At 32.4% G+C, this 16,337-nt stretch overlaps 1 protein-coding gene and 1 non-coding gene across 2 annotated transcripts in view; both read right to left on the bottom strand.

Annotated features, from left to right (window-relative positions):
• GPC5 (glypican 5) overlaps nt 1-16,337 on the bottom strand; it is a 1,503,836-nt gene that overhangs the window by 619,079 nt on the left and 868,420 nt on the right. The gene's annotated exons all lie outside the window — the stretch shown is intronic.
• LOC126017032 (U6 spliceosomal RNA) lies at nt 8,586-8,692 on the bottom strand. The gene has a single exon (XR_007498709.1). It is a non-coding gene; the product is annotated as a U6 spliceosomal RNA (small nuclear RNA).

The raw sequence follows: 16,337 nt of genomic DNA, 5'->3' as shown, positions 1-16,337 counted from the left end.
GGGAAATTCCAGCCAACAGGGAAATGATCTTGAAGCTCAAGTTGATCACAATGGTATGAATCTTTGGTAATTAGTCGTATTCATAGTAAATGTATTGAACTGTCTTAGAATATAAAAGATGGATTCTAATTCATTGCCTTTTAATATCAAAATTTTTCTTAGTCGACTGATAATTGGATAATATGTGATCTTAGTATTATCTATATATCATGCTAAGATATGAATTGCACAAATGACATTTTGTTGAGCTGTTACACTAAATATTCACAAATGCAGATAAGTTATTATATAAAAAGTAAATTATTGGGGCCGACGAGGTGGCGCTAGAGGGAAGGTGTCTGCCTTGCAAGCGCTAGCCAAGGAAGGATCGCAGTAGCCAAGGAAGGACCGCGGTTCGATCCCCCAGTGTTCCATGTGGTCCCCCCAAGCCAGGGGCAATTTCTGAGTGCTTAGCCAGGAGTAACCCCTGAGCATCAAACGGGTGTGGCCCGAAAAACAAAAAAAAAAAGAAAAAATCAAAACCAAAAAAACGGTAAATTATCAAGATTCAGAATTTTGGAAATTCAAGTGATTTCGTCCTACTTGCTGAGACACTAATTTAAAATGAATTCAACTTTGAGGAATAAAAAGAATGCAATGTACATATTTGGTCATCTCCTCCTTTATTTTCACGAGTCTTTCGCTAAATAATGATTGACAATATAGTGTTAAGTTACAGACTTTCCTGACATTAAAAACAAAACATAACAGACATTGTGAAACTTATTAAGTCTATCAAGAACACCACCCTTGTCATCTTGCTAAATTTAAAATGTCCTTTATTATTCTTGTCCCCCTGGTTTCTGTGTTTATTCATGTCACTTAAATAGTACCTTTTAAATGTGGGTATATATGTATGTATATCCTATATCTCTTCCTAACCACATACATCTGCTCCATTCAATTTAAATAAACTCTAGATTTTCTAACTTGTAATATCAGATCTGATTTTAATTAACGTTATGCCTTCAAAACTTACTTTCCAAAAGATTGACTAAAATTTACGTTAGTAAAAATATGTCTATAAATGTGTTCAATTTTATTCCAAAGTATTTCTCTTTCTTATTTCTTATTCCAGAAATGCTACTAATATCTGTAAAGTTACCCATAAGCATAGCTGGTGTGTCAAGAAAACTAAAAAAAAAATTTTTAGTTAAAAACTAAAAGAAAAGAACAATCAGTTGAATAGTCTCTTGAAGAAATTGGATTTACTGTCTGGTAGTGATAAGAAGACTTGATGGATGGAATGAACTAATTTTCTACATCTTCCTGTGGCTTTAACAGCTTCTTATAGTTAAGGTGTTTATATCCATAAAATATTAGCTGCCAAATAAATTTTCTTTGCAGGAAAAAGTATAATGTTCCAGAAAATTCTTATTTAAAATTCAAATGACAGGGTCTAATTGACAATACAAAGGGTACACTTATGGTCTCCTGCACCTGACAGGACTGATCTCTGAGAGAAAAGCCAGGAGTAAGCCTTGAGCCCAACAGAGTGCGGCCCAAAAACAAAATAAATAAATGAACAAATATATAAATGCAAATAAGGTACTTAATATGAGTATTTCCTCTTAGTCTTATTAATAATCCTGTTAGGTAAAAATAGCAGAGAAGATATAGATACATTTTCCACATAGTGGTCACAACTGTAAAATTTGTTGTAAATATTTTGCAGAATGTAAAATGACATTTCAAAATTTTGACTAAAATTCCTGTAGTAATAGTGAAACTCTCAGCAAATAACTTAATATAAAAATGTTATATCCCAAATAATGTAAGCATTGCATTTTTAAGCATGATGCACTTTAACAAAATGTTCCCTCTTATTCCTGAACTTTTAAAATTTATTAGTTATCTTATTATTCAAGTTACAATTATAAAACTATACCCTCATATATCTTAAGAATAAAATATACCTTAATGTTGTTGACATATTTATTATAAAAAATATCTTATTGAACCCTTTATCTTCTCTCCAATTCTCTCAATAATATATTTTTTAATCATAGCCTAATGTGGCCAATAAATCATTTTATAACACACACAAATTTCTTTTCCTAAAACTTATATTTAATCTCATTTTATTGTTTAAATAAAAGTTTTTTTAAGAGGCTGGAGCAGTGGTGCAGCGGTAGGTAGGGCATTTGCCTTGCACGAGGCTGACCTAAGATGGAAGGCCGTTCGATCCCTTGGTGTCCCATATGGTCCCCCAAGCCAGGAGTGATTTCTGAGCACATAACCAGGAGTAACTCCTGAGTGTCACTGGGTGTGGCCCAAATGCCCCCCAAAAAAGTTTTTCAAAAGGTTTTTTTAAGATTAGATATATTATTTGGGTCATGACAATATCTCTAATTAGCATGGACTAATAAACTCTTGAAAATGGTAGTCATAGTTATCTAATATTCATTTTTACCCCAATCTATGTGTTCTATCTAACAGTCATTTCTGGCTTATATATTAATGGATTTCTTCTCATTTATTTATGGTTTGGGGTCATATCCAGGAGTGCTCAGGGGTTACTTCTGTCTCAGAGAGCAGAAATCAAACCTGACAGCCTCTGAGGACCATAAGGGATGCTAGGGATCAAACCCAGGATGGCTGTGTTATAGGCAAACACCCTAACTGCTATATTAAAGATACATTTAAATTTGTAAATTTTAAGTGATGATCATAAAAGAGATCATTTGTTAACTAGAAGTTGAATATTCAAGGGTAGTTGAAATTTAGGTTTGAAAGATTTGGATATAAAATATAAGTAGTGTTTACTTATCTACTAATATTTTGTGAATTGATTTCTTATATAAGAGTAATCTTATAAAATATAAACTTAGTAACATGAACATTTTTCCATTTTCCATCAGAAATTCTAAGGTAATATTCAACTACTTGTAGTCTGGATCAACTACTCTGTCCTAAAACTATCACGCTGTAGAGGATTTCTTTTTTTTTTTTTTTTTTACTTATTCTAGTCCTAGGATACCAAAGATTATGCTTATCTAAATAACTTGTGTTGAGAATTCTAACTTAGCTCCTAAAGCTAAATTTTAACACAAAATTAAAGGAGACATTTTTTTCTAAAAAATAAATAAATTGCTAACATATCACATGTTTTGTGTTTAATTCTGCATATTCTACCATGTAGATGCATTTATTAAATCTATAGAAACTAAAATCCTAAAGATTATGGTAATATTCATCTTAAAATAACATTTTTTAAACAAAATTATTTAAAAAAAAACAATGCAGTAAAAGGGAGGTGAACTTAATTTTGGTCCCTCAATTTTCTTTTTTCCTGCACCATTTTTTAAAATATTTTTTGGGTTCATATAAAACCCATTAAATATATTTCATAAACAGAAGTTACACAAATTAAATTACTATGTATATTTTTATGTATTATGGATCTTGCTAAGTTTATCAAATGTTCTTTCTAGTTACAGATTATGTTTTATTAACTTTATTAAAAAGTCTCAAATTGTTAAATAACTATATTTGCATAAATAAATCCTCAGAAAATAACATATTAAATAATCTGCTTCAAAGTAGATGAATATTTTAAATTAAATTTTAACCAAATGTTAAATAAATTTTATATAATAAAAGCCTACAATAAGAATTGTCCTATTTGGGGCCAGAGAGATAGCACAGCCGCGTTTTCCTTGCAAGCAGCGGACCCAGGACCTAAGGTGGTTGGTTCGAATCCCGGTGTCCCATATAGTCCCCCATGTCTGCCAGGAGCTATTTCTGAGCTGATAGCCAGTAGTAACCCCTGAGCACTGCCTGGTGTGGCCCAAAAACTAAAATAATATAATAATAAATAGATAAAAAGAATTGTCCTATTCTAGAAAAGGAGAGAGGTCAAACTTCTTTATAGAGAATAATGTTAGTGTATTTAAATGAGAAAAGCAGGTCCTTACTTTTTATTTTGCAATGGAAAGTATTTTAAAATAATGTTGTTAAAGTCAGAGTTAGAAACATCAACAGCTTGAAGTACAACTGAAAGTACCGAGAAAGGGAATGCAAAAAATGTATTTGGTTTTAATAAAGTAATGAGGAGAAAAAAATCTAGAGTCATTTTTTTAAGAATAGCTATAAATGGATACTTGTAATGATCGAAGAACATTATTCTTTTTTTAGCTGACTTTAAGATTTCAATTAGGACTGTTAATGAAGAACAGAAAATGTTTCTTCCTAGCTGTGTAAGATAATCCACTCAATTTGCTAAATTAATCAGCCCATCAGATTTTGGACAGGAAAACAAAGATTCGGGCTACTGAACTGTCTCAAAAAACAATGTATTTAAATATACAACATCTCATTTAGTTAAAAACTGTCAAGAAATGAGCACAAATATTTTGAAAGTTTTATATAGTACGCGGGTATATGAATTAACAAAAACAAAACCGTGAAGGTCATATAAGCGATTCAACTGATAAAATGATATTTTAAGGCCAGAGCAAGGATTTCCTAGGTAGGGTGCTTTCCTTGCATGTGGCTGTCCTAAAGTCAGTGACCAGTGATCTCAGAGTGCACATACATTCCTTGAGCACTCTTTTTCTTTGGTTTTTGGGTCACACTGGCAGTGCTCAGGGGTTACTCCTGGCTCCATGCTCAGAAATCGTTCCTGGCAGGCTCAGTGGACCATATGGAATGCCGGGATTCAAAATAATGACCTTCTGCATAAAAGGCAAATGCCTTACCTCCATGCTATCTCTCTAGCCCCTCTTGAGCACTCTTGGGTAGACCCAAACCAAAATGGTATTTCTAATTTAAGTAGCCAAAAAATGCAGTTATGAAACATAATCAAGTATCTTACCCAATAAATATGTTAGTGAGCCAATGTATAGTCCATTTATCTCAACTGTGCTTGGACTGAATAATGATAAAATAAATCCCATTTTAACTAGCAGGTAATTATTTCCTAGTCAAGAAACTGTAGCATAAACAGAAATCGTATAAAATAAAAAAAAATGGTGACTTGTATTAAAATCCTACAGAGCTCATTATAAATATTTACTTGTATCTAAACAATTCCTTCCTTAAGTTTGTAAACTCTGGGTTTGCCTATATTAAAGTGATCAAATACGTTTACAATTTTTACAAGTCTTAATTTTTGTTTCCCATATAATACTCTCACTTTCCTTATGGGTTTCATATATTTTTATCTCTCATTATCACTGTTTGGTCCCAAATGGTTGATTGGTAATTTGACTTTTGTTCTCAATGTGCTCAGGGTTCACTCCTGGCTATATGACAGAATATCACTTACTTCTGGTAGTCTTGGGGAACCACATGTAGTAATGGGGATCAAAGCCCAGGTAAGCCACTTGTAATGCAAGTGCTTTAATTTCTGCAAAATTGTCAATGCGCTAAGTTTATAAGTGCAAATGTGATTTCTACCAGCGTCTAAAATATCAAGATAAACAAGAATTTTCATGGTTTCTGAGCACACCAATGTTTTGATCTCTTCAAGTGTGAAATGCTGAGCTCTCTTTTCAAATCACAATTGTCTCCTTAATGCTATGAACTTTTAAACAGTAGAATCTGATATTCGATGGCAACGGCAACTTTGATTTCCTCCATTTTATCTGACATGGTAATTAAGTTGATCGCTATAAGGTAGCTTCACCTTATAGAAATTCATCTCTGATGTGTTGCCATAGGCCTTATTCTTCCATTACTCGGAAATGAGGTGATGACCAAGTGTAAAATCATCTTGAAGCTATTGTGGCAATAAAGCAATCATCTAAGATAAACAGCCCGAAAGATTACAAGGCAGCTATTAAGAGTGGTTGACATTTCGATACGATAGAAATGCCAATTTAGTTCAAGCTCCTGAAAGAGCACTGTTCACATACAAATAGAAATTTTTTGAGTTTAAGTTAAAGATTCTCTTGAAACAGCTTGAATATTCTTACCTGAGTTTTTGGCGATCTTGATGTTTTGATAACTGCTTTAATTACAAATATCTTGACGTCTGAAGATTAAGTCTAATAGGAGAAAGGCTTAGGATAATCACCCTACAAAACTGTGCTTAATATATATTTATACTGACTAAAGTCTTTTGCACTATATTTAAGGTCATAAAACAATGATAATGTCCATGAGCTAACAGCTTCCTAACCATTTTAAAGCTTTCTTGTAATGAGCAGATTATAGTATTTAGAAAAATAAAGTGTCTTAATATCTTAATGGAAGAGTGCAACATAGGTTTGATGTGTTGGGTATAATCCATTAGTGATTAGTGAGAGATTCAATCTGTTGGGCAGATGAGTAATATTGATAACTCTAGCTAGTATTTGTTTGACATTTTCATAATACTTTACTCAATTTAATGGATGTAGAGATATTATAATTTTAGACGAAATTAACAATGAAGACAACCATGTGGCTCTTCTGTAGAACAATTCTTAGTCTTTCTATAACTGAAACTTTAAAAATGTATCAGTGTCTATATTTTATACATATGTACTTCCTAGCTTTGAAAAAATCATGAAATATGAATATATTAATCAATGAAACAGTTTAGAATGAAAAAATAGTTTCTATCTATAAACAGAAAGAAATTTACAGAAGGTAAATAGAAGAGTCATATCAAAGATGCCATCAGAAGAAATATTCATATGGAATTGTATTTATTACAACAAGAACAAAACAGGTCCTAGAGTTATTTTGAGATAATTTGCTATTAAGTGCTATTTGCTCTGATAAGGCAATGTATGAAGTACATATAGGTATGGCTTTATATTTCTACAAGCAGTTCAAACCGTAAATTAAGGCTAGTTTAATTTCAAACCTTTTACTTCTTAATGACAGAATTAAATTCATCTCAGGGGGAATTAAACCTTCCTATTTGTTGAGGAATGCTTTAGGGATCTCTGTGCCTATTAATGGATCGACAGGTGTTCTCCCAACAATTAGGACTAATTAGCATTTTTGTTGACTAGATTGAATAGGGAGTACTAGATGATCCACTTTAATGGCCATGTAAATGATTATTTCACCCTTGGAATTTTCTTTGCTAGCAAAAAATAAAATGCACTGTTGAGCAGCATGTAAAGGGGAAATTTTCTCTACTCCTTGAAAGTGATTATGAGTTAACTTCCATGATGGGAGACAAGTATTGTATTGTGTATAACTCAAACGATATTTTCATTTTTGGTGGCTGCCATAAACTATGTTGACTCTTTACATAATTTGCCTCTTTTTAATGTAGTTTATAATGTATAGCTATGATAGTTATTATTAAATCAATTGTCAAGCGATCTCCAATTTGTGACAATCACAAAAAAACAATTGAGTGATTCATTAATGTACATATTATTAACTTCTGACCTTATCAAAGTAAAAAATTACAGAAAAATAAGACAGAAACTCAAATTAAATATTAGACTTCAAAAATATGAATTACAAAAGTAAGATTTATATAAAATTCAAAAATATCAAAATTATAGAGATATTTGTTTGATAGTGGATACTTACATTTACATGTTTACATTATTGAAGCATCTTAAATATTTGTCTAATTAAAAATATAGAACATATAAATAATCTGTAAATATCGATCAGAGCTTGAGTACTTATTGTCAAATTTAATGTCAAAAGTCTAGAATAAAAAATCAATTTTGTAGTTATAATTAAACAACATAGTTATAGTTTTAAAATATTAAATATAAATATTAAAATTATATTATGAATATTTATTCATCTAATTATTATTCTCATTAATTGAACTTTGTAAAGTGAATATTATAATTATAATACTAAGCTATATATAGACAGCTAATTTTAAGCTATACTAGAGTCATAATGCAAGTATTGATTTCTTAAGCATTAAAGCTAAAATGCGGGGCCGGCGAGGTGGCGCTAGAGGTAAGGTGTCTGCCTTGCAAGCACTAGCCAACTACTTAAGCTACTTTTCCAATTTATCTACCTTTCAAATAATCATTACATAATATGATCTCATTATTTTTCCTGGTGTAAATTCCTAATGTTAACTTTAGCATTTTGCCCATGTCTTCTGTTAACTTGAGAACTATTGCCATTATTTTGGGGCTATATTGAGCTCTTATCCAGAATAAAAATCTCAAGTTCTTTATCTTTATTGACATATTTGTTTGCTGATAGATATATTCTTTTGTAAGTTTCCAACATACACAAATGGAACATAAACAAAGTTTTTTAATAAAATATTAAGTTAGCAACATGATCACAAGCCATGAGTATAGTTGAGTTTCTGTCATAAACAGAACACCTCCCTTCACCAGTACAACATTCCCACCACCAATGCCCCTCCTTCATTCCCAACCCCTGACTGTATTTGAGACAGCACTTGTATTGAGTACTCTAATGTGTGAAACTAAATTGGATTTATTACTCCTTCCTCTATTGGCAAATACGTGGCTATTGATTTCTAATTGAAGATAAATGAATTCTCTTTAGCTATTTGAACATCTCTCTACTGAATAGTTAACTGCAGGCTCTCAAAAAATAAAAAAATAACAAAAATGTTCCCCCCCAAATACACCATTTTTTAGCATTTTTTTTTAAATATGGAATGCTTCATGAATTTGCCTGTCATCCTTGCACAGGGGCCATGCTAATCTTCTCTATTTCATTCCAATTTTAGTATATATGCTGCCGAAGCGAGCACTGGTGTTATTTCTTAAGTAAGATTAAAAAGAATAAGCAACATGAAATTTTAGGAGTCCCATTAGAGAGATAGAGAGCACTGGAATCTATACCCTGCAACATATCTGTTCCCTAATCTTTTAAAGTCTCGAGCTTCCTCACTTCACTGATTAAAAGTGGTATGATTTAGATATGATCCAAGGTTATTTATTTGTGTTTTAATTTTATTTATTTTATTATATTTTTCTTTTGGAGAAAACATATTTTTGGTGGGGGAACACTTAGGGATTACTCTGGCTGTGCACTCAGAAATCACTCCTGGCTAGGGGGACCAAATGGGAAACCTGGATTGGAATTTAGGTCTTTCAAAGGCATTTTTCAAATGCCCTTCCACTGAGCTATTGCTCTGGCCCCTTTGGGGGAAACTTTTTAGACATATTCTAGCTCTTCTTTTAGCATTTTTTTATGTTCTCAGATATCACATAAATTTTCTTCTGCTTCTTTCACTATAAAACTCTATTGGAGGGGCCGGACAGATAGCAAAGAGGTAGGGCGTTTGTCTTGCATGCAGAAGGACAGTGGTTTAAATCCTGGCACTTCATATGGTCCCCCGTCTCTGCCAGGAGCAATTTCTGAGCGTAGAGCCAGGAGTAACCCCTGAGGGCTGCCAGGTGCGAACCAAAAACCAAAACATACAAACAAACAAACCATCAAAAAACAACTCTACTGGAAACATTAGGAAATCCTGATTCAATGCTAAGACTCAAGACGCAAAATATGAAATCTTTAGAGAGGAAAAATTAGAGACTAGAGAGATAGTGAAGTAGGGAGAGCACTTACGTTGATCTAGCTAATCTGGGTTCCAATCCCAGCACATCATATGATCCCCAGAGTCAGACTAGGAGTGAACCCTGAGATCAGAGCAAGGAATAATTTCTAAGCACAGCGCAATGTGCCAAAAATAAGCGGGAAAAAAAAGGCATTTTTAAAATTTCAAAAATCATGTTAAATTTTTAAGAAGTGAGGGTTTTATTGAATGTATAATTTCAATTTTGGGGGGGGGGGTCACGGATCATTTCTTTTGAGGAGAAAGTCTCTTCAGAGTGCCAAGGAATCATCTAGATTCTCTAGGGAAAACCTGTGTTACTTTTTGTGGGGGTGTGCTGCTGTTTATTGGGAAACAAGACAAAGGGCCTAGAGTGCATTGTTCCTACTATAAAGAATAATTCATCATGTAAGGGGTGGGTCCACCATTAGATTTTCTGTACTGAGTACTCCATGTCCAGAAATCCAATTATTCAGTTTTTCACACTCAGTCACATCTTAACATGTTTCAGAAAGGGCTAGAAGGAAACTAAGAAAAACAGAACCTAGTATTTGCTCTGTTACTCAAAGCTGAAGTGAAACCCAATTTCAAACATTTCTATAAATTCATTCTCTCTCACCGATGTCTATTTTTTTCTTAGTCACACAAATGAAAAGTAAAGAGGTTTTTTAGAGGGGCTTGGGGTATAAGGGAATCTTTTATCTGAATACACTTGTTTACTTGCTTGTTATCTAAAGATAATAGTGTTTACTTGTTTAATAATTCTGAGTATTTTATAAGCTCTGTATTGGCCCACCCATTGTCATTGTGCAGTCATAGTTTGCTTGACTCTTCCTTTTATTAAGCAATACAAAATAGTCATTCTTTTTCTTTCTCAATTACTATTCAGAAACCTGAGAGATAGCAGAGCGGTAGGGCGTTTGCCTTGCACTCAGCCAATACAGGACAGACTCCTGTTCGATTCCTGGCAGCCCATAAGGTTCCCTGTGCCTGCCAAGAGCGATTTCTGAGCGTAGAGCCAGGAGTAACTCCAGAGCGCTGCCGGGTGTGACCCAAAAAAAAAAAAATCAAAATTACTATTGGGAGTGTTAAAATAACCTCACCATTGCAACTTTATATTTAATTGAACCAACAATTCTTTATACAAAATTATGACAATATGGAAGAGGGCATCTCTAAATTAAAAACTTCATTAGCAATCCTGTTATGGGTAAAATTAAGGATATAGTTAAAATGTTTTCATAGGTCTTTGGTTTTCAAAGTTTATCTTGTCAAATCTTATCTTTCAGATATTACCTCATAGTGACTCAACGATTTTTTTTTAAAGGAATTCAAGCAGAAACAAAAAATAATACAAAATTGAGCCTTTGGGAAAGGGTAAATGCAATCTTTCTGCAAAGAATGAGGTTGATATTATTAGATTTTCTAGGAATTGTTTTTTCTCAATTTAGATTATTTTATATTATTTTGTGTGTATAAACTTATGTAATTTGAAAAATAGTAATTGTCATGAGTAATTTTGGTTCCTTTTTATTTGTATCCAGAAAGCAGATGGCAAAAGTTCATACATTTTTATTTCTAGTCAATTAATCAAAGTTATTAGACTCCACTAATCATTTACAGAACACTAAATTACTTAGAGTTCAACAACAGCTGCATTCTACTTTAAACTTCCCTCAGATATTTTAAACCACAGTCACTGCATAGATTCTTTGCATGTACCAGAGAAGGCAAGTGGGCAAACAAATCTACTTACCTGATATTAGCACATCTCACATACAAATACATGGAAAAGGACTGAGGTATGAAGAGGATATGGTTGTCACAACAAAATTTAATACAAAAAAAGGGAGAGATGGGCACATAAAGCAAACTGATTAATGACAATTGAAACTAATATACTAAGAGTCAAGGTATTCTCCAATTACTTTGGGACAAGTAACTAAGATATATGTTTCAGGAAAATGTATTATGTGAGTACAACAATAAACACTTATTGTTTAGTGTTTATTATTGTATAATATTATAATGCATTATTATCATATTTTATTTGTTATATGATATGTAGTATATTATATTAATATATATCCATTGTATATTTACATTGATATTATTGATATCACTGTTACATTAATATAATACAATATAATATTGTTTAATATAATACACTATAATATTGTTATATGTTATAATATGTTGTTATTTTATTATAATATTATTGTTGTTCTTTACTGTGAACATGCTTAACAAGTGATCTTAGAAGCAAATATACAAAAATGGGAATGTTAGTTAACTAAACTGTTTACTAAAATTATTTTAAATACTGTTTTAGTTTTTCTAGACCACTGTACTATGACTTGCCATGTAGTTAAATATCTATAAAGTATTCTAAATGTTAGCAAGAAATGTAAACAGGAATAATACATTGAACACAGTCAGATACCAGATGTAGGTCCTAAAAAGAGATAAAGGAATTAAGCTTCTTGTTTTGCCTATAAATTGTCTTGGTTGGTTTCTTTTCATTACAATGTTTCCTCATCACAAGCAAGTAGGCTGTGCATACCCTCCAACAATAAGTAAATAGGGAGCCGGAGAGATAGCATGAAGGTAAGGCATTTGCCTTCCATGCACAAGGAATGTGGTTCGAATCCCGGCATCCCATATGGTCCCCAGAGCCTGTCAGGAGAGATTTCTGAGCGTAGAGCCAGGAGGAACCCCTGAGTGCTGCCAGGCATGACCCCCCCAAAAAAAAGTAAATAATTCAAAAAATCATTTATAAGTTTTAAGAACCTTTTCTAGGATATCCTCATAAAACTTGTAATCCTCTGTTAAAAGATTAATAACAATAACACATAAAACTATATCTATAGGAGATGAGTATGTGAGCTTATTTGTGAGCCCACATTTTTTTATTTGGGAAGGGAGAATTGTGGTGTTAGGATCAGTTGCATATGTAACTTCTGCATAGGACATATTGTAATTGCCAAATACCAGTCTTCCAGAAAGAGATCATGCATTCAGCATAACCAAGGTGTTTGCACAAACATTTCAAGATGTGATTGGAACCTGAGCAGAATGGACTGCTTCACCAGTCAGTCAGTAAACAAACTTCTAAGGAGAATTTCTAATAAATGCTATCTTAACACATTTGGTGGTGTTATATCTCTTCTGTATGATTAACCACAGTTAAGATGTCAAAGGCTTTGGGAATTAAAAAAAAAAAAACTATAACATTAAAACAGGTTTTTTGAATCATCTAAACTTGCCATTCATCATTTTTTAATATCACATTGAATACATGTTCACAACTACAAGCATCAAATTCTGCCAGAACTTAAACTTAAAAATACTTTCTATTATTTTAAGAAAATAGAAGTCTGATTCAACAGGTTATTGATTTTAGTATTCTGATGATATGACTGATATCTTAAAGAGTTTTTCAACTGCACAGCAAGTGTTGAGATTCTTTAAATTGTAATTGTAAATGATAATATCCTATGCTGTTTTATGTCCACACTATAAATTTCATAACTTGGTAAAAATGGGACTGGAAAATTATTCAAAGGTTTGTGTTGGAAGCTTCTGTTTTTCAAATATACCATAAACTTACTACCACACTTGTCATTTTCCTCACTTGGTTATTTCTTCTTGTTTGAAAATGTTTATTCACCTGCAAATTTTATGCACAATTTCTTCTTTGTTGTAAGACAAGGTTGAGAGTGAATGTTAGTTACAAAATACTTTAATTTTTTTATTGCTGTCAATATTATTTTTGCAACTTAATGTTTAAGTTCTCATAAAAGGCAAGTATGCCATTATTTAAGCTAGTTTTTATTAAATATAAAAAGCACCTTTCTCAAATATGTCCTTTTAATCCAAATTTTACCCATCACACTTCTATGTAGTAAAGTATAGTAAAGTCTTTTCGTCACACTTCTATGTGGTAAAGTATATGAAGGTCATGAAAAAAAGAAAACATTAATGGATTTTCCTCTTTTTGTGTCTTTCCTAACACCATAAGCTTTCACCATCTATCACTGTTCCTAAACAAAAGAATGTTAACTTGCAGAATCACTGGGCATTTTTTGCAAACAGAGTGACTGAAACTTGAGTAAACAGTATACTAAAACAGACTATCATTTCCCAAAATAGCTAATTATAATCTGTCCAGCTGACAAAATGCCCCTGATCCTCTTCAGGGTAAACTTCTGCTATGACTAATCAAAAGCTCAACTCTAAAGGGAAAGTTGGCCCCTGACGTTAATCACATTTACTTTATCTCCAGATTAGAATTGGGAGTACGGGAGTCTATTTGGCTAAACACTACTAGGGTGTAACTAACATAATGATCATTTCCATGTGTCAAACCCAGAAGAAGCAGACTTTCAAGTTTACCAGTTCCAATATTTATAAAAAGAAATGACATTCGGGTCAAGTATAAGCTCAGATTTTTGTTATTAATCTTCATCTGAAATTAATGTTTTATTTCTTTTAGCGTTAGCAACAGATTTTAGTTACTGTTTATAATTAAAAACAAAGGGACAAAGAGAAAAGAGGATGTAAAAAGATTTCTGCACATTTTTACAACCCCAAATAATTTACAAATAAAGCTATTTCAAATGACTTTAGTCAAATTATAACAAGTGAATTTTATAAAATTATAGTTTGTATAATTTCATGTCTAGTTATCCATAAATATAAGTCTACCGATATTTGATAAATAGGATTAAAATATAACTGTTATGCTGCTTATATTTAAAACTGAGATTGTAAGCTTTCATTGAGAAACTCTTAATAAATTAATCTTCAAGTGAAATGAAATCATTTTAAGAAAAAACTGGGAAGATCTAGAAAGAAAGAAAAAGAGGAGGGAACAAGAAAACATTCCTGACTAATTTGAAGGATGTTAAGAAAAACAATGAAAGGAGCAGAATTGTTTCTTTTAAATGTTTCGAATAACATTTAATTGGCATTTACTTTTTGACCATCTGTTGTTTCTCCTTCAATGTTTATCCTCCTAATTTATTGTAATTAAACCTCTATTATTTTTATAAAGTCTCAGTTCATGTGAATCTTGCGTTTAAAATTTTTCAAATGGATTAGATAGTATAACCACTCATTACAAAATATTTTGATTCACTTTATAAACAGTTTTCAGTGTTTTTTATTAAGTGTGTGTGTTTACTTGTTTTTGTATTTTTACTTCACATCTTTCACACTATGAGCTCAAGTAGGGAAATGTACACTCCTTTTGTTCCCAGTTTTTTGTTGTTTTGTTTTGTTTCATTTTGTTTTGTTTTGCCCTCCTCCTGTAGCACAAACTGCAGCCATAGAGAGTGAAGAATTGATTGCAGGAAGGAGAAAATTACCACAATACAAAGAAAGTAAAACTCCACTGTAAGGAATTGTTTTTGAAAAAGAGAAAGAGATAAGAAAGTTCCCAACGAAAACAGGGAGCAAGTGTTACAGAAGACTGAACACAACAAAGATGGATAGAAACCTCCCTAGAGACTCTATCCTAGACCCTGACCTATAACCTGCGCAAATACCAAGATGGCTAGCTACAGTTGCTTGATTTTCTCACACGCAACTGAAAGGAAACTTTCCTGGCATCACAAAAAAGCCTTTGGGATGGGGTAATGAGTATATATGGAGCCAGGGGGTGATCCCATGATGGTATGCTTCAAGGATGGAGAAACCCTGAATCTCTTAGGCCACGGGAATTCCCTTTCTTTCCCAATGCTTACTGTGCCTATGCAAAAAAAGAAAAAGAAAAATGGGGGTAACGCCAAACCCTACCACTCCAGCACCCATACTTTTTCTTGTTTTGTTTTGATTTGTTAGTTTTTGACTTTATTTTCCTTCTCTTTTTTCTTCCACTTTCTCATTCTTTTTCACTCTTGTGGTTATTATTTAGAGATTTATTTTGATTTTTTATTTGCCGGGTCCATTTTTTTCTTTTTTTCTTTCATTTTTCTTTTCTTTTTTTTCTCTCTCCTTTCTTTTTTTGGTAGTTGTCACCAAATTTTTTTCTCCCCTTTTTCTTATCCTTTTTATCTCCAATGAAGGTGGAATAGATGCTCAATCTACAACAAGCTGTAAAGTGGAGACCAGTTGCACTAGCATACTGGGGGGTAGAGGAGGGAGATATGGGATGCATACTAGGAACAGGGGCGGAGGGAGGACAGCACTGGTGGTAGGAATGCCCCTCATTCATTGTCACTATGTACCATAAATGATGCAGTGAAAGATTTATAATGCACTTTGGTCACAATGAAAATTAAAAAAAAAAAAAAACAGAAAGTTCCTACCTTATAAAGGAAAAGAACCCAACTCACCATTGGCAACATTCAAATTCGTACAATTTCTAAATGCTTCTTAAATGCTATTGAAGCTATATTGTACCTGAATGATGCTTAAGCAGACAGTAAACAATCAGTTGCATTCTTCATATACATATTTTCAAAGTATGTTGTCACTTTTCTTCTTAGTAGTTAATGTGTATTAATGCTTCCAGGTGGTATCAAGAGGTGGGGGGAGAAACTATTGTTGGGATTCTTGTTGAGATCCTTTGCAATGAAAACTCTCTTGTCTTAGAGACGAAAAAAAAACTAGGGGTTAAAATGTAAATTTTGTAGATAATAGTGGAAAGAGGAATCAAGTAGCAAGAAAGCAGACACTACATATTAAGAAGTGAAGACCATTCTTTATGTGATAAAATGTGTGAGAATATTATTAGATATTATTAGATTAAAGCAGTCCCGAGAACACTTCTAAATATCTACCAAGTGCTGACACCAGAATTATAGATAATTGAAAACCATAGCCACAATGGATAAGA

The sequence above is a fragment of the Suncus etruscus genome, chromosome 8, assembly GCF_024139225.1.
Source record: "Suncus etruscus isolate mSunEtr1 chromosome 8, mSunEtr1.pri.cur, whole genome shotgun sequence".
NCBI lineage: Eukaryota > Metazoa > Chordata > Mammalia > Eulipotyphla > Soricidae > Suncus > Suncus etruscus.
The sequence above is the reverse complement of the archived record's forward strand: the minus strand, read 5'-3'. Positions and strand labels throughout refer to the sequence as shown.